At 37.6% G+C, this 23,645-nt stretch overlaps 1 long non-coding RNA gene across 1 annotated transcript in view; it reads right to left on the bottom strand.

Moving 5' to 3' along the window:
- Positions 1–5,271: 5,271 nt before the first annotated feature.
- Positions 5,272–23,645, bottom strand: part of LOC120504298 — a 37,218-nt gene continuing 18,844 nt past the window's right edge. Inside the window, exons 2-3 of the long non-coding RNA XR_005627986.1 lie at positions 6,802–6,841; positions 5,272–6,025 (exon numbers count right to left, since the gene is read on the bottom strand). This is a non-coding gene — a long non-coding RNA (uncharacterized LOC120504298). The remainder of the gene's footprint in view (positions 6,026–6,801; positions 6,842–23,645) is intronic.

Below are 23,645 nucleotides of genomic sequence, written 5' to 3'. Positions count from 1 at the left end.
CAAATAACAGTATAGTTGATGACCAGTTAATGCTATAATAAAACAAGAATGTAGGTACAAAAGAAACTGCCCATCATATTTAACCTTAGTATAGTTCGAGTAAGAAGGTTAAATTGTATTGATTAATCAACTTTGTTTATTTATTTTAACAAATAGAATAGAAGACTCAAGCGAAATAAAATTCCTTATCTTTCCCCTGTGTTGGTAGCTCATCCGAAGTGCTGGAGTCCTTGGGGTATCCTTCAGATAGCTATTGGAGAATTTTCTAGTTTTAAACATATAATAAGATGTCCTTTGGACATTGTAAAAGCTGCAGTCTGCTGTAAAATCATTCTGTATTTATCCATGCCCATGTAATTGAATAAGTAAAAAGAAAACACTGTGGAGCCCTCAGGGTTTCTTTACTGCTGTGGATGCTGGAAGACCCAGCTGGTTACTGTGGAAAGAGGCACTGGAATCTTTATTTAAAGTCACTCCGGTCACGGCTGTGCCATGGATGTTTATCAGGATGGTGGCCCAGGATTAATATGGTCACTCCGAGAGCTAAGAGCGAGCTCCATATCCTGCATTAATGCATTTGAACAGGATCCTGAAAGGTCAGGGTGACCAGTACATGTATTAAATTATTTTTACAACTATATTTGCTGCAATTGCATGAGTTGGACTCTTTTTCAAATAGGAACAATGATGTCAGGTTTGTCTCTAGGCTCCTGAACATTATAAGGAATAACTTAAATGCAGGTGTATTATGATGGACAGGTGCTCATTTTGTCATGTAAAATCTGAATGCAAAAATAGGTAAATATGTGGCAGCTTTGGATAGGTAACCTATTAATGCAGGTATAAAACAGGAATCACACATACAAAGCCTCAGTCTGAAGGCTTATGAGTGTTGTATTGAAGTTTCAGAGCCTGGTGCCTGAAGATTTACATTTTCATTGAGAGAAAAAGAAAGAGATCCCTAAACAGAGACACCAAAAACCACCTTGATTCATCCCATCTCTTCATTTATCATAGCAAGGAACCCTTAAAACCTTACAGAATACACCCATGCCTTACCAAATCTGTAAGAGTTATTTATTCAGCCCTTCCTGAAAATCAGAAGCTTTGAAGAAATCTCTAAATAAACTCGATATGCTGGGGCACCCAAAATCACTAAAAAACCCAAAAAACCAAAAAAAGATAAAAATGAATAAATAAAGAAAAGAATAATACGCTTGGGGGAAAAAACCCAGTCAGATCAGGAATATTTATTTAGAGGGAAAAAAAAAAAGTAAAATTATTAATAAGTGTGACAGTCATTTTCAGTTATTGAAATTACCTTTATCCCAAGAAAGTTGGAGAATCTCAGGATGGTTTGAGTTGCATGGAAAACTAAAGATCATCTAGTTTCCAGTCCCTGCCATAGGCAGGAATACTTTTCACTGGACCAGGCTGGTCAAATGACCACCAACCTGGCTTTGAACATTTCCAGTGATGGGACGTCCACAATTTGGGAAAACTCTTCCAGTGTTTCACCATATCACAAGAATTTCTTCATCATATCTCATCTAAATCTCTCCTCTTTTAGTTTAAAGCTATTACCCTTTGTCCTGTCATCACATCTCCTTGCAAAAATAGAAATGTGAACATAAATAATGTATACCAACTCTATGTATTTGAAGACTTCTGAATTAAAGGAACATAATCTGGAGGCAAGTAATCGGCATTAATTTGTGCTTGAAAAGTATCTTTTAACTCTTATTTGTAGGCAACATGTGGAAATTGATGAAAACCTCTCAGCTGTGCTTTAAAAGAGTGGACATGTTTGTAAACTATGATATTGGAAAATTTCCATCTTGACTTTTGAACTGTTGGTATAGTAGTTTTCTAGTCAGTTACTATGGTGATAGTGCCCAAAGCATTAGAAGCTGCAACATCAAAAGGACTGTGAAACACAAGATTACCTAAAAGGAATAGATAACCTTTTATAAAGAAAATATTTATTTTCATTTTTACATCTGTGGTCTCATTGTTGGAGTGCCTCTGGTTTGTGTTAATTCTCTCAGCTAAATTCAGCTACCTATAAGCTAATTCACAGGCAGCAAAGTCACAAGAGGAAAGCTGTTCACCTCATCTATTTTTCCTGTGTCTCTTCTGGTGATATGAATCATTTTCTTGAAACACCTCTCTCTGCCTCTCTGCACTAAGTACGGTGTGAACTCATGTAACCTATTTAGCCAGCTCAAATGGGTAAAATGGACTGAACATAGGTCAACATTTGCTGTAGGCTTATAGTGATTTTTTTACTAAGAGGCCTGCTGGAGTTAACAACCACAGATTATAAAAATTGATAATGAAAATTGTAACTGTACATATGATACTGTTACAGCTTAAATTCAGTAGTAACTGCATATATTCACACACACAGGCTTTTTTCTGAAGAAATAGATTGTATAATGTAAGTTTATGACCATGTGTGTGCAGTAGTTATAGTTTACTACCCATTACATATTATCACTGCAAAATTGGTTCCAAGAAGTAATTTGAATTGCTGGATTTTCTCCTCTTCTGTCTTTTCTGCTCCTACTTTACTTCTATGCCAAATCTGTCTTGTTGAAATTCAATAATATTAGTCATGACTAAGGGGATATATGAAGTAAAAGCCTGATCAACTCCTGTTTATTAATTAGTACCCAGTATTTAACTATAATTCAATGTAAAAAAAATCAAACAAAGCAGAATATATATCTATGTAAAGGAAACATTTTTTGGTAATAAAACTGTATTTTGAAGGTACATTTCTTCTACTTGCACAAGGGTGAGGTGAAGATAAAAGTGTACTTGAAATTAATTCTGCATTAGTTAGGTAGTTCTGTGCTGTAAGAAGGCAGCACAGACTCACAGCAGTCAGAACGACCTAACACTTAACATATTTAAGGGAGTAAAAGTGAAGGGAAAATGAAAGAGATGCAAAGATATCTGATTTTGAAAATAGCTTTAGCATATTGCTATTAGGCACATAAGGTTCTGCCTGTATTGTCTGATGCCCTGAGAACTGTTCCCTCTCCTTTTAATCACCACAGTGCTCTGCATCTCTGACTTGCTGTCCATTGGAATTCTCTCTGCAAACCCTCTAAAATCAGCTGAAGGAGTGAAGGTACAGAACCTGATTGGTGTGAGAGATTTGGTACTTAATTCTGAAAGTATTTGAAACCCCACTGACATTTTAAAATTGTCAGAATATGCCCCTGAAAAAATATAGATCAAGAACAGAATGAATGTTTTCTGATTTTTTTAAAATAAGAATAACCTTGGACAAGAGAATAAAGATTTTTATATGAAAAAAGAAATATTTTTCTTGCTTTTGCTAAATACATGTGATTGTCTTACATGAAGCTTTTATTTGTTTATATGAAATAAAGCAGTTACATTCAAGTTTATTATACATACGCAAATATCCTTTTTGCACATGGAAAGTTTCATATTCTGATTCTGTGATGTGCAGATGTTTATTATGTTCTGGAGGGGATTTATCTGACCAGACCTAGACTTCCACAGAGGAAACATCTATGTCTGAGCTAGTCACATTAACTTCTTCCTTTGTCATTGAGAAGAAAAGAGGTAAATTTATGTAATTATAATTAGTCAGATCATTGTATTGTAGGATCATTAAAGTTAGAAAATAGTTCTAAGATCATGAATAAAACAATTGACAGAATACCACCATGCCCACTTAACCATATAGCAAAGTGTTACATTTGCTCATTTTTGAATACTTCCAGGGATGGTGACTCCATCACTGTTTTTTGAGAGCCAGTTCCACTCTTTAATTGCTCTCTCAATTAATAAATTATTTTAACATCCAATCTGAATGTACCTTGGCACAACTTGAGGCCCTTTTCCCTATTGCTAGTTACCTCTCCTCTCCTGGGAGAGGAGACTGACCCCCACCTCACACAACCTCCTTCCAGGTATTTGTTGAGAGCAGAGCTGTAGAGGGATGTCCATATTTACAGATGACTCATGCCCTAAAAGTCTTTCCACTCCCCAACTATGGTAAGAGAGATCCCAAAAAGACTGGGGAAATATTGACAACTAAGATTAACTTGGGTGAGTCACATCCTGAGTGAAGAACCTTGATTTTACAATGTCAAACAACTTGTGCCTTCATGCTCTATTTCCCAATCTCTTACTTTCCCTAAACTATTTTTCTTTATTTTGGACTAATTCTGAAGAGGATAGAAGATATAGAAGATGCAACAATTTCATTCTCATTCATAGTGTTTCTAAACCCCATCCCATTAGAAAACACATCTGTGCAAGACAGAGGTGACTGAAGTTATGAGCTGCTCATATTAGACAGCTGCCCCGGTCTCCCAGTGAACACATTTTAACACACTGAATACTAAACTGTGTTTGAACACAGCCTGTCAGAATTTCAGGTATTTCATTTCAGAAATCCATCCCACACTGAGGCAGGAGTTGCCTTGGGAAGCACCAGTGTCTCTTTCCAAAGAGTGCAGTTTGAGCCAAGGCTTTAGGCCAGCTGAGATGAAGATACCAGCCCCCATCACAGTTTGTTCTCTCTGTCACAGAACCAGGACCCAAACAAAGGCAGTGGATGGGGAAAGAGGGTTCTGCCCCTCCTGGGGGCACATGGGACCAGCAGGCTGCTATGCAGACTCGCCTTGCTTCAAGTGATGAAGAGCCTCTGTTGAATTCCCTGTCCCTTAACTGCCACAGCACCTACTGCACTCTGATTTCCTTATAGGAAATGATAAAATGTGGTTCCTATAAGAAAGAACATGTATGATGATTTTCCCCCCAATTTTGCTAGCATCTATGGACTACTAGTATGTATGAAATTCGTTATTATTCCATAAGATAGCAGAACTGTATCTTTCAGAAAACTGTTGAAGAAATTAGGTCTAAGATGCAATTTAGACCTTCAAACTGCTTAGCTATAAGTCGTGCATGATTCAGACCTAGGTCTTTTTCACTAGTCTTGGGTTAACAAGCTGCTTTATCAGTCTATTTCCTAATTCTATTTCAGTGTTTTTCAAAATTATATTCTTCAAATATAATGGTGATACAAAAGTCTGGTAAAGATATGTACAAAAAAAAATATATTTCAAAGGAAAAAACACAAAATGCTGGTGAGAAAATCACGTCTGAAAAGTTATATATGAATCTGGAATCCCAGCTTAAGTAATATGAAGTAATGCCAGATCCTAAGTCAGAAAAACAAGGTGTTATTTTGATTATTAAGCCTTAGTGAAGATTCTCCAGGATAAGGATTTCTTAGCTGCATAGCAAATATTGTTCAATTGTGAAAACTGTGATTTAAAAAAATCAACATTTTTGTGAAAGAAAAGCAGGCTCTATTCACACAATAGTATTTTTCACTCTGGTATTTTTGCAGATGTGGAACTGAATGCCTACAGAAGTCATTGAGAAATTTTCCAGAGAGAAGGGATTTGCAGGTTCAAGATCTTTCACTCACACAGTGATCATTTTGATGCACTTGGTTACCATTTACAACCTGGCCATAAGCTCACCAGATAAAACTTTTTTTGCTGAAGTGAAAACTTGTGTTTGTTTTCAGTGGGTGCAGGATGTGATCCACATGGGCAATAAATGTGTGATTTACAGACATGAGCTGTAGTTCTCTATAGAAATATCCATGAAGAAAAACCATTATGTGTGAAGATATTCCTTTTATTTCAGCATGTCTAAAGGAGCACATATGCTGCCTTCTTCATTCTTAGCAGCAAGGTCATTTCCCAAAGGACATAGAACAAAAAAAAATTGATCTACAAACATCTTTTAGAGCAGTTACTAAATATCTAGCCTTGAAAATCACTTCTAAAAGTAGAGGATGTATTGTGTTATTGTGTATTGTATTTTCATCTTTCACTCCCAAAGTCAATATTTCCACTACCATCAGTCAAAGGATTGCTCTGAGTCCAGCTGTGTACATTCAATGGCATAAAAGACATTCAGGTGTTACTAGGAGATCCATTATCTGTCTTTGAGCCTTTGTCTGAGAAAAAAAAATAGGGGGGAAAGCCTTTTCAGTTAATTAAGAAATTTGAAATGAGAGGATTTAGTGATTTAAATAGTTCAAATGTATTTTAGGAGAAATTCTGCCATCAACCAAGAAACAGCAAATCGGAGCTGAAAGCAAAGACTGCACATCTGGTAATAGCCACAGCTGGATGAGGGTTGGTTTGGCTGCTGCACTAAGGTACAGGCAGGAATTAAACCATGGGGATATTGATAGCGTGAGGAGATTAAATTTGTTGCAGAGTTTAAGTAGGATGCAGAAGATAAGTGGAATGAGTGTAAAGGAGAATTTAGAAAAATGTTTACATAAAAATGTGGGGGTAGAAGTGGAATAGAAGGAAGCAGAATCCTTCTGAGAGGCAGAAGAAAAAGCACATAAAACTGAAGTAGAATTAGCCATTCTATCTGTGCACATGTTGGGGGAGGAGTTTACAATCTTCTAGAGGAAAAAATGCCTGAAATTTCATTGGAAATATTCCATAACAACAACCACAAATACTTAAATTTTCTCTTTAGGTGCAGCAAAAATACAAGACCTAGAGAGCAAAAAATGTGTGCTGAGAGGTGTCACTTTGTGCTTTATGCTTCCTGTATTCTGTGAAGCAAGGTATTCTGCTTTGTAATGTGTCTGAATTACATTTCTTTTGTTGGTCATTCACCCTCAAAAAATAGTAAAGTACTTTTTCTAGAGGTAAGAAAATTTCAGGCTTTTTTTGACAAGTTTAACAGTTAAATATTTGCAGGTTTACCTACCTTTGTTACTCTGGGGCATTTTGGAAAAAAATGAAAATATCTTCCATGAAGGGGAAAAAAAATGAAGCAAAACATTGTTATTATTTCAAAATTTCTAACATCAGGCACAGCAACAAGACAAAAATACCTTTTCCAGATACTTTTATCCAGAAACCGGATACTTCTTCCAGTTCAGTTTGTGAGCACCTGACCCCAACTGCACAAGTTAATGCAAATATATGGGGAATTTATCCTTTTCCAAGTTAACAAAGGGTGAGGCTTCTGCTGTCTCTTATGTCTTTTCCACAAAGTCTGACAGAATTTAAGCTTTTTGCTTATTGACCTAGGAACCCTTCCCTTCCCTTCCCTTCCCTCTTCCGTTCCCTTCCCTTCCCTTCCCTTCCCTTCCCTTCCCTTCCCCAGGAGTTTCCAGGGTTAATGACACTTGAAAAAATCAGAAGGTAGCAAGAACACAAATACAAAATACAAATACAGAATACAAAAAAGCTCAACAACTTATTGCATATAAATATTTTAATTTTTGTGCCAATCTTCTGATACTGTTGTTCTCATTCTTGAATGCTTTGGATTACCAAGGAGAATTATTCCCCTCTGTTTAACTTTAATAACTGGAGAACATTAAAATGTTATTATAGCTCAGTTTCCAACAATATATTTGATTGAAAGCAATGGGTGGGGCACTGGAAGCTGGAATCCATTTCACAGAGGAGCAGGGTGCACTTCTGCTCACTCTGCTTGACTGCATTGTCCTTTTCATAACGTGGAAGTCACAGCATGGACTGGAAGGAAAAGCCAAAGCGCCTCATCTTACAGCCAAGCACCTCATCTCCAGCACCTCATCAAGATTGAAAGCTACAGGAGCAGAGCAGGCAGAGCTGCCTGATCCTCTGTCCCTCTCCTTCCCATGGGAGCTGTCCCAGCACATGTGCAGGAGCCTCACCTCCCTGCTGCAGGCAGGGCAGGGGTGCTGTCCTCAGTCTGGGCTGACCCCAAACACCTGCTGAGCCAGACACCTTCAACATCCCCATCCTCTCCCATGTCCAGACGTGGGGAGCCCCCGGCTGTGCACTGCAAACTCCACCTTCCCTCAGCCCTGGTGTCACCTCTGCTGGGCTCTGACCCAGCCCAGCTCTCTCCAAACCTCGTTGCAAAAGGATGAACCTAAAGAACAGGTTTCAGTACTCAAGTCCTAGATGGTATTTCTAGATCTGGAACTGCAGCTTTAGAGGACATGAATTTCAAAATGGCCAAATTCATTTTGAAAGCTACTGGGATAAATGGACTGACAAATGCAGGTATTTTGGTACATAAAGGCACAGGAAAACACCCATTTCAGATCCAGAGCTAGTGATATATCTAAATTCTGTGGAAAGAAAAGCAACTTAACTAGGTACCCAGGCATTTCTGAAATATTCAACTGGTTTCTTAGCACTCTATCATCATGATTGTTTCCTACAGCACCTTGCAGGAATAAGTAAATACTTGTGCCCTTCCTTGCCAGAATTCTATCTAGACCAACAAAGAATAATTACTTAATTGTAGGTTATAATTTGTGTTAGACTGTTGACTAAAGGCCAACTGCATTATACAAAATATAATAGATTCTCTCTCTCTCTAGATTAAAAATTAAGACTTTTTTTCAATGTATGTATGTATGTATTTATTTTTTTCCTTGAACATGGTGTAAAGTGAGCTGTACTGGGTCAGGCAGTGGCCACAGGAATATTTAACTCTGTGAAGCTGGAGACAGTAATTTCCCGTCTGGTGGGCTGAGTGACTGGAGCACACAACATGATGTGGATGAGCATATTTCTGGCTCAGAGCAGATGGCAGAAGATAAAATGTAAATATGTTTAAATCACCAGGAGTTTCCCCCCACAATCATTATGTTATTATATTTCAGTCTTTCAAAAAGCAGTTTACCTTTTATCAGCTCCTGTTAACTAACAAACTATATCGTCATGCAAATAGAGAAGAGAAGACAGCTGTTTGAGTCACAAAAGATAAATATCACCTGAAACAGCTATTGTTTTGAGGTCCTGAGTCTCCTAAATAGATATCTTCAGTGCAAATAAATGATGTAACCCAAAGTGAGTCCAACAATACACTGGCGAAATAACTTGTGTGGTTTTCACAGGAGAATATTCAATCTGTGCAAACAGACTGCCATCTGTAAACAGCAACATAAATAGGAAGTGTACATCTGATGTGCCTGCTCACCAGATCTGATCCTTCAGGGTGGTGTGTACCCTCAGAGCCCTACAGGAGGACATTTTCAAAGCATTTATTTTCACAGTGGGACTGGGGAGTGGAGGGTCATTTCCAAATGGGAGAGATTTTTAAAGTCACATAATTGACTGAATGGAAACAAGTCCTTAGATTCTCTTAAAAAATAAAAATCTATTTTTTCACTGTCAAATTCACAGCACTAGTCACAAGCAAATGAATTCACTTTTGGAGTTAAACATAACATTACTATTGGGCAGGACGTTTTTAGAAGAAAAATGCTAAACAGCCACTATTACTTTAAATTTCCAAGACATAAAAAACCCACTTGTAAAAATTCTTTCAATTTACAAGGAGCTTGCATTACACAAAACTGATAAGAAACAGATTAAAAATTAAACATTTATGACCTAAGGAACTGCTGAGCAGACTTTGCTCGGAAGAACATCTGTAACAATAAACCCCAGACTCCTGAAATTTGAATTTGCCTGTTGTACTTGCTTAATTACTGTGCATGCTAACTATTTAGGGTAATAGTGCAGTTGTGGAAAATATTATTCCCTTAGGGATTTTCATGTATAATTTCTGGAGGGGAGCATTCCCAACTCAACATGCACACACAAGTGCCAGTACCATTAATGGAAGTTATGTGCACCATCCAAAGGGAGAGCACGCTCCTGAGTATGTAACTAAATCAACAAACCCCCAGTATTACCATAATGCTAGAGGTAGAACCAGAGCAAAATATTTAAAGATAAAGAATGAACACAATTTCAGTCTTACCATATGTTATAATGGTGATATTATCTTCTGTAGGGGACTCTGACTACTCTTGATAAATCTAAGTTATAGAACTTAGGCACAATGGAATGAAATGATGCTATTACTAAGTGTATAAAGGCTGCTTCAGTTTTACCTTTGTCTTTATTTGCTGATGTACAGCATCTCAGAATTGCAACACAATAACATTGCTGAAACTTTCATCCTGTTCCTAATTTACACTTTGCTCTAGCAAATTGCTTTTACACCCATGGTCAGGCCATTTTTACTATAGTGCAGGAGTAACAAAGTGAAAATGGGAATTACTCTCCCTTAATGGCAAGTTCTGCCTTCAGATATATTGAACCTGTGTGACTAAAAGCTTAACCACAACTATGCAGTATTTCTTTTATATTTTTAAAGGAAAATTACAAATTCAAATTAGACTATGGTGCCTTTCCTGAGGTTAATTTCAGGTATTCTTTTTACAATGCCACAATTAATTTTTAACTCCATAACAGAAATCCCAATTTAATTAATTGCTCTGAAATTGGCTTTTAATCCCCTTATTTGTGTTAACAGCTCTTATTAAGTCATTACCTTCTTGCCTTTGTGTTATGCACAGTTTAGTGCATAAAGATGTTTTGCATGAAAAACATGCATGGATCATGTTTCTGCATATACAATTATCCCCTGTAAACTGACATTTTGGAAAGAAAATGGTACAATTGGTAGAGAGCAAATAGTTTTCTGGTTCAATGCCTTCAGTTTTACTGGTCAGACACCACTAACAGACATGTAGCTTCATGTTCAACCCAGCAATAACTCTGATTTTACTTTCTGAAGGTTAGAAGGGCAGGTATGAAGAGTTATACAAGGCATAAAGGGTATACAGGTATACAAGACAGGGCTTTTTTTAACTGTTAGCTGTCTGCAAAAAAAAAAAGTTTCGTACCTTTGTGTGTGAACTACAAATTTGAGTTTAAGATAAATGTCTAAGTAGATACTTGTTTTTAGTAGCTACTTTTTAAAGCAATGCTTGCAGCAGAGTAAAATTGAAGAAAAATGTAAACAAAAAAAAAGGACTTTGAAAATCCTGAGGGAAAAACCATATTGATGGGTTATTTGGTGCATACTTCTAAGTGGATCCTCTCAGGGTCATGTGGGCCTCTAAAGCCTGAATGAGGCTCAAATGAAAAGCCATAAAATGCATCTCTATGAACAACAAGCCTGTATTAAAAGACAGCTAGTAAGCTTAAAAAGATAACAGTACTTTTGTTATTTAGTATGGGTTTCCTAATTGCAAAACACATTCTGATTTATTATAAAGACTATAGTTAGATTAGGCCAAACAAATCAATACGCCTTTAATTAGTGGTATGGCTGCTGCTTCACTACACTCTATGCTAGCACCAAAGCCTAATTTTGAGTTTAGCATCCCAGAGTTGCATAACAATGTTCTCCAGCACTGAAACTTCAGCTTTGTTTCACATATAGAGGAAGCCACTACGCCAGAATAAAAAAAAAAAAAGAAAGAAAAAAGAGTAGTTTCTACAGAAATGAATGAGCTCTGCTCTGTACATTAATAGTAAAAATAATAATCATTTATGCCCCATCAAATAGCTGTGGGCATGCAATTGTATTTCAACAAAATACTAGCTTGCATCACTGCTCATTGGATAATATTTCATATTAATTACTATTGCAGCCTTCTAGCCTATTTCTAAAGATGCCATTATGAGACTGGATACTACTGAGTCACCTAATCAATGAAATAAAAATTACTAACACAGAACAAATAATGGCAACTACTCAGTCATGTTAAACTAGGAAAACAAGAAAGGTCTCACTTCGTGTACCCAGGCAGTTATTGCACTCAAATATCTATATTTACATATCATCAGAAAAGAACATTTCTGAGTGTCAGAATTTTCATTTTTAACAAGCAATCATTACTATGATACTAAACAATTTTAGGACAATAGAAAATGGTGACACCAAAGAAACAGGAGCACTCAAGTTCTAAATAGTAAACAGTGTGCATGTATATATTTGTACTTTTTAAATAGATACAGCTGAGCTTGGCAACAGGAAGGTCACATGGACCTCTGTGATTACTGCATGCAGAGGTCCCCCAGTGGTGCCTACTTGGTAATTTTGGTGATAAAACTCTTTCCTTTAGACTTGCAGAACATGTTCCTTTTGCTTATTAACACATCAGATCAAAGTGCTGCCAGAATGATGTGTGCAATTCAGCCAAATAACTACAAATATTTGCTTGGTTTTTGCCTCTCTGTCATTGGAGACAGACAGACAGATGACCCTTCAATGAAAAAAAAAAACCATGAGATTAAAACTGTGCTCAAACCACAGCCATAAAAACATTGCCACTCTCTGTAATGATGTGTGCAATTCAGCCAAATAACTACAAATATTTGCTTGGTTTTTGCCTCTCTGTCATTGGATACAGGCAGGCAGATGATCCTTCAATGAAAAAAAAAAAAACCATGAGATTAAAATTGTGCTCAAACCACAGCCATAGAAACATTGCCGCTCTCTGCAGAGAGGTGTTTTAAAGAGACAAACAGAGCAGAGGTGTTATTCAGAGGATTCTCAGGATCCCAAAAGTTTCTCTACTGCCCATTTCCTCTACAACTGAATCTCTTCTGTCCCTGATTCACATAAATATCAGAAGTGTTGCAACACATGGCAGAAACACACTCCTTTAGTTATTTCCCTCTTCTTGTGTGCTCAAGGAATTATAGTAGTCTAAAAATGGCCACAAACAATGGTTAAGAAAAATATTTTGAGGTGTTTTAAGTCTTGCTCAGCTGTGAGTGATTTGCTGCTTCCTTGTTCTTTGGTGAGTGTCCAGTTACTTCCCTGAGGGGCCATGGGCTAGGTTATGCAAAATTATGTACCACTCCTCCCTAGCTCCAAGTTTGCTCTCTGAATCTACTATTTACTTTAAATTCCTTCACAGGGTAGGGTTTTTTTTCTATCTCCTCTGTGTGTCTCTCTAAGCTTGTCTCTTTAGAATCAGGAACCTAATTATTGAAAATCCCTTTTGAAATCCAAATTATTTCTAAACCATTGCTGCCTGGAGGTTTTAGGTGAAAGAAAATATTTTTCGTAAAATAATCAACAAAACATTTTGAGTGACCCTCAGTTATCTCCTTTAACTTTACAGAAACAAGATAATATATAAAGCCTTCAAGATCTGACTTGGAACAAAATTCAGAATTCCCTTTTAGGTCATTCAAGTACTCATTTTTTGTGTGATCATCCTGCCCTGCTCTGCACTGGTGTGGCCTTACCTTGAGTCCTGTGTGAGTTTTGTTCACAGCAATGTAAGAAAGATATTAAACTATGAGAGGACATCCAAAGGAAAACTGCAAAGATGAGGAGAAGCTGTGTGAGGAGTGGCTGAGGTCACTTGGTCTGTTCAGCCTGGAGAAGAGGAGGCTGAGGGGAGACCTCACTGCAGTCACAGCTCCCTGTGAGGGGCAGAGGAGGGGCAGGCACTGATCTCTGCTCTGTGGTGACAGTGACAGGACCCAAGGGAATGGCCTGGAGTTGTGTCAGGGCAGGTTTAGGTTGGATTTTAGAAAAGGTTTTTTCCCCAGAGGTTGGTTGGGCACTGGAACAGGCTCCCCAGTGTTTCTCTTAGTGCTCATGCTTGGATCAGCAGTGAGATTTTGAAGTAAACCTTCCTGTTATCCCTTCTTGGGACGCTTGGATCACACTGCTGAGTTGTCAGAGCTCACAGACTGCAGTGCAACCAAAACCTGTCTATAATTAGCAAGTAGTGCAGTCAAACAGGAATGGGTCCCCAGAGCAAACCTGCTGGTGCTGATGTTCAGTCTCTGCATGTTTTATGTGCATCATCTCTGGTCTACAGACTGAATAGGCATGAGCGGGAATTATAAATATAATTTCTAAAAAAGTTTAAAGAAATTCCAAATCAGCATATTCTGTGATGCTGCAATTGTTTCAGTAGGTTTTCCTTAAGGAATTCCAGTAGAGACTTCCTGAAAGTTTTTATTTGATAATGGATTTAAAATTTTCCCTATTTCTTTTTTCTCCTTGTAAAATCATATGCCTTGCTAGTCAGGGAGACATCCTGACTGCTTGCAAATGGAGTGATGATCTCCATGTTTACTAAACCCTTTTTCTTACTGTAGTACCTTTTTGCTATGGAAAATTGTAAGATTCTTTCTTGGCAGCAGTTATGTCTTTGTCCAAGAAACAGATATTTTTAAATTTCACTATTTGTTGACAATTTCCTAAATAAGCTAAAGGTTACTAAGCAGACTAAGCTTTCCAAGGTACCAGCTGGACACTCATAGCTCATAGTCAAGAACAGAAATGAGAATGGACTCAGACAAAAAGGAATTGTATTCACTGCCAATATGTAAAAGTCCTAAAAAAGAAACCCACAAGTGCAGGTGTGGCTTTATTTAACCTTGGCGTTTTGCTATCTGCTCATGTTTAGGGTTGGCACCTTTACTAACTGCAGAAGATTAGTGTCTCAGGCTATGTTTCAAGGGACAACACAACTTAGGAAATATCAAAATAGCGCAAATGCTAAAAAAAAAAGTAAAAATTCGGTATCTCTTGATTTTTAACCTGGATTTTCAGGGAATTTTGAGCCAGCAGTCAGGCCAGAGTCTTGACACACTGTGGCTGCTAGAAGGAGTCTGATGTTAGCTCTGTATTTGTGCCTTGGTCATGCTGAATTAGTGCAAAAGCCAGACAAGCACAAGCCTTTGCTGCTGCATTTCTCATAGGCAGAGCAAGCAGCACTGCACATCTCCTTCCCCTCTCTCCAGGCAGCAGCAACACAGGCAGCGTGTCAAAGGGCTCAAAATATTTGCATTTATTTCCTATTTCTACCTTGAAAATGAATCAAGGACACTTCTCAGAATTTCAATGCAATTTTTCAATGGAGAGAATGCAGGTGGGGCAATTGAGTGCTTAGCATTTAGGCTTTTATCTGCAGAGAGATTAGGTGCAAGCAAGGTTTGCGCATGCAATTGCAGCAGTGAGCATATGTGCATGTGCTCCTATGCTTAAAACATGTGCTTGAAAGAGATGGCAAATCCCCAAAGCCCCAATTCCTGTTATCCCCCAGTCTGGAGTCAATGGCAACAGCAGAGGCAGCTGTCTGCAGCCCCTTGCCTGTTCTCTGGGACTTGCCCTGCCCTTTCACTCTTTATGTCAGCAGAAAAATACCAACCCTAACTAGATCCCCGTTCCTCATCCATGAGATGGTAAAATTCAGGTTTTCATGGAAAGGTACAGATTCACAAGAATTAGGGACCATGGATTTGTTTCTGGTGTTACCTCTGAGCTTCTTTCAGCACTATTTTTGCACGCATCTCATCCCTGCTTTCTCAATAGCTATGTTCATATTGCAAAAGACCTGCCCTTTCAAAGTATTCAAAAAAGAGTAGTCATTATTTTGAATTTGCAGGTTCATAGTGTGGCATTGAGCATGGTTTATAGACATATTTCTGTCAGAATCTAGGCTTCTACCACCAAATGACCCCAAAACCTTGCTGTTCCTTCTGTCTGTTAGCAGTTCTCCCAGGTCATGCCCATCTTCATGCACAAGCAGATGGGTGGAATCCTGAGTTGCTTGTACAAGTTGTGTTGGTCATGCAGAGAGTGACAGCATTCCACACAGTTGTTCTGGTGACTGCACTTGGATTATTCCATAAATTCATATGAGATATTAGGAGATCCAGTTTCAAATACAAGGTAAAACACTATTGTGGAACTTTTAAGATGATCATGTTGTACCACAGGGCATCAAAGTAATAAGAGCTTTGGAAAGAGTTAAAATGTTTGCCAGGGGAACTCATTCAAATTCACTTCATTACATCAGCTGCGAAATATTTCTGCTTTGCAAACACAACAGAAGAAACATGAGCTATTTTGTTCCCTAAAACAAAGCTATTTCCCATTAACACCATTCAGAACCACCCCGTGACACACTGGGCTCTGCCAGACAATGGGCACCTTGTCATTCCCTACAGGGCACCTGTGGGGCACCTGTGGGGCTGGGTGGCTGCTTGCCTGCAGCACAGGAGGGGTTGGGGTACCCCAGCAGAGGCTCCAAAGCACTGTCACACCACATATTTCTGCTCCTGGTGGAAGTAAATCTCACTGAGTTATAAACATGGACTCAGCAGTGTGGTTGCTGCTTTCATTTTTCCACTGCACAATGCCATAAGAGATTATTAGGCTTAACAGCTGATTTTTGCTAGTAGAATGGATCAATGACCATTGACAACAGAGCCATTTTTTTATATGCTCATTTTGTCAACAAACTCTTGTAGCATGGCACCCATGATTATTCAGCTGTGCTGCAAATTGAGTTTCCTTCCTCATTCAAATACAAGAATACTTTCCTTGCTTTTCTTTATTTGTTGGGTTAAAATTATGAAGCCTACAAGATAAATCACATATTTACCAACACTAGAAAGAGACAGAAAGGAAAGAGATGCTTCCATTAAAAATGTTTCTCTCTTCTCTTTGCTATTCTTAACATTTTGCTCAAATGCAGTTTTGCTTAGAAGTCCCCACCTAAGACAGGAGTTCCATTGTTATACAGAGGTCATAAAAGAAAGTGGCTTTAACTCCATTTTGCTGGAGTTTCCCTTCTGACATTAGATAAAAATTTTTGAACAGCCTCTCTTGTCCTACTGAATGAATTAATTTGTTGTAGTAGCTTTGCACCTGCATTAAAAGACTCATGTCTTGATTGGAGCATCTTGTAACAGTAACATGTTAGATTAATAATATAAAAATTCTATCTAAAAAGACAATGTGAAAGAAATAAAAGTTTTGCCTTTAAAAATTAGTTGTTCCTTGAGGACATAGAGAGTGTTTTCATATGACCAATGAAGTGTTCCTGTGCAAAACCTGTCTTTACTTTACACTATGATCATAACTGGTCAGAATTTATTTTTCTAATTTATTTTTTACAGAAAATGTACAAAACCCCAAAAAGTTGTTATCAAAATGTGAAAAATAAATATTTTCATTGTAAGAAAAAAAGACTGATATTTGCATAAAGCATTTGGACTTGATTTTTAATGTAGAACATTTTTCCTCTTACAGTAGATGTTTCCTGCCTAAAAAATAGAAACAGTCCTTACCAGGAAAAAAAAAAAGAGAGGAAATAATCCACTGGTAATTGCAAAGAATACTTCAGCTTTACTCCTCAAACTGTAGACCATGAAATAATTGCAGCAATTCTTTCATTACTAATTTCCAATAGGTTAATATATCAATTAAAATGTCATCAATAATTCACAAATGCTATGATAAGAAAAATGCACTGAGTAAACAGCTGGCTATTTATTACTTACATTCTCAGTGTTGGTTATTATAGTTAAATGATGGAACCATTAGATACGATAATCATTTAGTTAAAAAAATAGGTTATTTATCATAAATCCATATAGGAAAATTAAATGTAAAGATGTAGCCACTGATAGCAAGAGGGTTTTTTAATAGTATTCATTACAAAGAAAACCACAGTCTCTGCCTAAAGAGTTTCTTTTTTAATGAATAAAACCCCCAAACATTAGATGGTAAAGGCATTCTTTATAAGTAAATGGATGAAGTGATATGCAGATGCAAATAGCCTGTATGCAGTTATAAACTCTTTTTTAATTGTTTGTAGTCAGCCAGTTAAGCCATTAACATGCTGTGTTTACTGCTGTCGGCCTCAGTTCTCCCCTTTCTCATAAAAATGACCTAATGACTCATCTGATAAAGTCAAAAGAGAAGCTCTTCACTGCACAGCTTTCATCCCACTTAACCCCCTTTGAGATGTACACATAAAATAAGCCACATGAAGACTTTTAATATCAGGAAAGGAAATTCTACTCTAACTGTTTTTATGGCTCATGTTTTATATTCAGTCTTGGTTCTGAGTAGCTATGTTAGATTTACTCTGGTGATGCAAAACTGGGCTCCAGCCCACAATATGCTGCATGTAGGTGACTGCTGGAGTTCCAAAGCATGGCAGGGTAATACCTGCACAGCTCCTGGCAGGAGGCTTCCCTGTGGTTTCCCTGCCTAGGAATCACAGAGACCTGGGCATTCCTGCTGTGCTGGGGCTTCACCAGCACAGCCCATAGTTCCAACCAAAGGTGAAAAGAAAAACATTCTATGCAGCAAAAAATCAACTTATTTTTATGCATACAAATGTGGAAAATATGTGAGGAATCTGGGTTTATCTTTGAGAAGGGGTAGTAGTATTATTGCTGCAGCACCATCTCTGCAATTCTTTCTCACTCACAAAATGAGTCCAAATCTGTCTTCATTTACTCTCAGCTTGTCCTTGTATGACCAAGTATTTTTTGAAGCTGAATATCTCTTACATATGCTTACAAAAGAGGAAGAATTAATTTTATTGCTTGAGTCTGAAAAGTACCCAACTTTGACTTCCAGTTTTTGTCTAAATGCAGTGTTATGTCCTAACCCCGTGTCCTTCAGAGGAAACACTGGAGGGCTGTGTTGGCAAGGGGATTACTAATGTGCTCTCTACTCCATTAGCTCCTCTCCTTCTTTGTTTTCCGTATTCAGTTTGTGGAATGTGTGTGCTTGTTTTTCACCCATTCTCCTTGGCACTGCCCCAGCCTCTTGTGTTCCTCTTGTCTCTGCAATGCTGTGTGCTGTGCTTGGATCTGCTGGGCAAGATTAGAGCAGCTCCAAACCCAGCAGCCTCTGAAAGTGCTCCTTGGATGAGTGGATAGCCCAGGTGTGGAGGGAGCTCAGCTGGTCTCCAGGATAATCCACTGCTCAAGGAAGGGTCTGGCAGGAGATCAGAAATGATTGTTCAGGACCTTGAAAACACTCAAGGATGAAGAGTGAGCTGCATCTCTGGACAACCTTCCTCTGCTTAGCCACCTCTCCTATTTTTACCAGGACTTTGTACCAGAAGGGTGACATCCAAAGTCTTGCTGGAGACATGTTATGAACAGCTATATCCCCAGTCTCAGAGATCAGTCAGGACTACCAGCAAATCTGTAACCTATCTTTACAAGGTCTCAGTCAATATCTTTATTTTAGTCTCAAAATAATACTCCAATTATTCCTTCCTTGATGCTGTGAGCAAGTAGTCCACCAAATGCAAGATGCATTTCCTTCTAGGATGTTTGAAAGAAGAAAAGGAATGGTCAGCTTCAGCAACAGCTGGAAAAACAAAGTGAAGTGTAGAACAGTGCAATCATTTTCAGTGAATAAATTAGGTGAATTTTAAGAAAGAAAATGTCCTTCACCTTGTTCAGTTTCTTATTTTGTCAGTACAAAAAACCCCAAGAATTTTGCATTTGGGCCATTGAAATATGCTAGAAGTAGCCAAGGTACTGATACTGAGGAAGGAAATAGCATCTTACTCATCTGCTCTCTACTGTTAACATTTCTCTTTTTCTTTCATTTATTTCACAGTCCCACCTCCCTCAGTCTCTGGATTTTTGGCCATGGGAATTAGGAAGGAGAAGAGAGATAGAAGTAAACATGTTTGAGCTGAACAAAGATGAATCTTGAAACACAAAAATTTATCAAATATTATATTTTTTTTCTTCTAGAAAAAGTAAGCTATTACAAGTTTCAGCAATAGCAGGAACCTCAAAGACCCATTTTTGTTTTTTTGATAAACTCAACTAATTCTTCCTGTTTTGTTTGTTCCTTGCATTAAAAATATGGCACCCTAACAGAGGGTCAGTGCAGGGCCTGTCCACTGTATATTTCTGAATGACTGTCTCTAATATAAAATATAATGTCTGGCTATCTCTAATCTCCATCACACTGGGGATGCTTTAAGATTACTTTTTAATGTTAACAATATTTTTTGAGATTATTGTATGAAAGATGATAAAAAAAATCAGCATATACTGTAGAGGCATGATCCTGTCAGGTGAAACTGAGTCCTCCCTTTAAAGAGTACAAAGCCCCAGATTGTGTGTGTATAGATAATTAACTGTCCTTCTATTTCTTTTCATCTCTTACCCATTAGGATCATTTTATCTGAAGTTATTTCTCTTGAGGTATACACTGTCATTTCAGCACTATATGCCTAAACAAATTAGACAAAATTGTTGATGTAAATCCCAAAGAGCAGCAGTGCAACTTCATTATAACAATTATGTGGTTTATTACTCTTTTTTTCATATAAAACAGATAGTTGAGGCTTAATTTAAGTTCAAAAGATAGTCAAGTGCATATGGCAAAGAAATCTGAGGGAAAATCAGATGGATCAAGGTAAGAATTGCATTTGGTCACGTTAAAACTCAACCAAACTATCTGGATTAGCCCATCCTACCACAGTGACTGTTTTTACCTGAGGGCACATTGTAAATGTGCTCTACTGACCCCAGCACACAAAGTGAGGAGGTAGGGGCCAAAAACCAGCCTCTGGTTTGAGTTCCAAAACCCCCAAAATGGTTTAAAGGAAAACAAACATCCTCCCCTTACAAAACACAACCCTGACTCTGATGTGTCTAATTAACTTTCATTTTAGAATCTTCAAATATCATAACTTGCAGCTTATTTTTTGAAACGTTTCCTTAATTTTCGTGGTGCCTGCTGTGGTGTTGTTATTGATGATCTCTCAGATGGTCACTGATTTAAGAAAAATCTTGAGGGATTTGTAAGATGCTCTGAAGTTCACTCTGTTTAGAAACTCAATGAGTATGAGCTCAGTAAGAGAGTGGTAGATAATAAAGGAGTCAGGGCCAAAAATATGGGCAAAGAGTAGCAGAAGGATACAAGTGAATCAAAATGAAATGGAACAGGGGTGAGAAGGATGAGCAGAAAACCACTAATTACTTTTTTTTTGTTACCCAAGCCCAGTATATTTTTACATTTCTGTACATCTTTAGTGTTTGAACATTGCATATCAGAAATAATTTTTAAATATATTTAAGAATAGCAGAATTTGCAGGAAGGACAATAGTAAACTCATGAAGGACCTAGGGTTATAGCAGGATATTTTTGATTTATTCTTAAGTAGATTTGTGCCATTTTTTCATCTACATTAAATCAATAGAGTTAATAAGGAAAATTAGACTCACAAGTGACTAGCCACACTGTCCAACAGGTAACCTCAGGTGAATAATCCAATATGATGCAATGAGATTGATCATAGAATCACAGAATGGTTTGGTTTGGAAGAGACCTTAAAGATCACCTAGTTTCACCCCCCTGCCACAGGCAGGGACAGCTGTAACTAGACCAGGTTGCTCAGAGCCCTATCCAGCCTGGACTTGAGCACTTCCATAAAGAAATACAGAAATCTTAGCAGTAAGATTAAATCACTACAAGAAAGAACTGTGAAAAACAATAAAAACAATCCTGCTTAATACAGTGATTTTCCATATTGGTGGCAACATTTGGTTCATCCATTTCTTCCAAGGTTTCTTTTTTTCCCCCCCTTTTCTGGCCCCCTATATGTAGGCTGTGGCTCTCAGTCTAGTCAGGAGAGACATTATTCACTGTTCTTTCCATTTTTTCAGAATGGGAAATGCTTCAAAGGCATTAAACATTATTCAGTATAGAATGTGAAACAGTTTGTCTCTGAAAAATGTTAAGATAAAGATCTCTCAAAAGAGATATCTAGAGAGGAGTGTTGGAGTAGATGAAGTGAAGAATTAAGTTTTTATGTAAAAGAACTCATGTGGGAACTATATAATTAAACTAGGCAAACAATCCTGACTATGTTCTGTAATCATGTCAGCGAACAGCTATATGATTATGGCATTTCAGTGACTGTGGAAACACATTTTACAGATTTTAAAAAACATCTTAATTTGGTTTTCTGCATTTTTCCCTTATAGAATCAAAGCATTTTGTGCTCGGGAGCCTTGAAAATCAGGTTATTGACTGATCACTCAGATTATTTCTAACTTTTGGTTCTTGTACTGCATATACTTTCTCCTGAAGGTCAAGTGAATGTGGGGAGCAAGCTGCTCAGTGGACTTGTATCTTCATGGGTTTTATCATATCACTCAATTGCTTGAGTGTAGACATTATACTTTATGAAAAATCCTTTGCTGGGATTTTTTCTCCTGAGAAGCTGAGGAGCCTCAGGAAAGAAATGTAAACAACAACTATCTGCTGCTGTGGAATGCAACAGGTGCAGCTGTGATTGGTGCATGTTGGTTGTTGTAATTAATGGCCAATCACAGTCAGCTGGCTCGGACTCTCGGAGTCACAAGCTTTTGTTATTTCATTCCATTCCTGTTCATTGTAGCCTTCTGATGAATCCTTTTCTCTCTATTCTCTTAGTATAGTTTTAAATATATCATTTTAATATTATATATAATAATATAATAAACGAGCCTTCTGAAACATAGAGTCAAAATTAACGTCTCTTCATTCGTCCAGGGAACCCGCTACAAAACATCAACCAGAGCTTGAGTTCATGAAATCTATGATCAAGAACATACAGTTCATCATGTCCATAAATGCACCAATAATCAGAATAGATCCAAAGTAAGGCCAAGAATAAATTGCTAGCCAGGGTGGCTGTTAAAAGAATTGTCTTTATTCTCTGCAAGCCAGACAAACAGCAGTTTTGCAGCAATCAAAAAGTAACAATACTCTGTGAGTATTTATCCCATCTACTTTTTTTAACCATGAGAAAGGAACAGAGAGTAAGTTCAGTTATCCAGAGAACATTGTCTGAACTTTGGCTCACCGGCCTTTCAACACCCATGATGCAGGTGTTAACATCACAGCCAGTGACCTAAATCTCTCTTAAGAGTCAAAGGAGAGACATAGATGTCTCAGGGATGTGATTCACCTGAGCTATTTCAGACAGATATTTACCTAGGAGATGAATTGCACCCAAGACTGCACTGAGTGCATTGACTGGATCTCTGCAGACTGTGAAGCTCTGATCACTTCAGAACAGTACATTTCATCAAATCAATGCTATTTAGTGTCAAAATGCTAAAGACTGGTACAGACTCAGCAGCCCAGGTTCCATGGGCACAGTTTGGTTACTTTCCACTGGAATGAGAAGTTCCTTTATAGGCACATCTCTCACTATATCAAACTGAGCCCCTGAAATACCTGCCATTCCCCATCCACTGAGAAAGAAATGGTCTCAAAAAGGTCAGGGTTTTAAAATGCTTGACACAGCTGTGTTTGCAGTTTTTAAGGATGGTAAGTAAGAAAGATAACTTTTATACAGTAAAATTTCAGCAGCTTTATATATATATATTGTTGCTATAATAGCTTTTCCAACATCTCCAGGAAATTTCAGAAGACTTTCACTTGTCTGTCTGTGAAATACCATGCATTAGTTGTAGAAACTGTGCTAAATTTCACTAATGACTGCACTTCATCTAAAAGTAAAAATATTTTTTAATCATAAAAGATACATTGTGATAAAAATGAAAATTCTTCAGAACAAAATCCACAATTCTTTAAAAATGGAAATAATATGAGTTTTTGCTTTTCCATAAATTAAAATGCATAGTTCTTTAGCAGGCACTAGAGAAAAAGAAAAAAGTTAACTAACTGTAACTATCATGATCCCCACACGCCTATGAAAAGAACTTTTATTCTTTTGTTTATTTGTTTGTTTATTTGAGGTGAAAACCAGAGAATGACAGCTTTGTGAGAGCTCAGCAGGAACTTCGGTTTTCTAATATAGCACAGCAGGAGAGAGATACAGAAGGAAAGCAAGCAGAAATAATAACCAGAAGCCATATGAATAATAGGAACATGAACCATTGGCGTGTAGGGAAAAAAGAATCTGAGTATCCACTCTCTTGACCTTATATTGCACTGTAAGACACTCAATCAGTTTTGCTGTCACCCTTTTCCTGCAG

This window comes from Passer montanus, unplaced genomic scaffold (assembly GCF_014805655.1).
Source record: "Passer montanus isolate IOZ18808 unplaced genomic scaffold, ASM1480565v1 scaffold10, whole genome shotgun sequence".
Taxonomy (NCBI): domain Eukaryota; kingdom Metazoa; phylum Chordata; class Aves; order Passeriformes; family Passeridae; genus Passer; species Passer montanus.
Note: the sequence above shows the minus strand (reverse complement) of the source record. Positions and strands in the feature narration are given on the sequence as shown.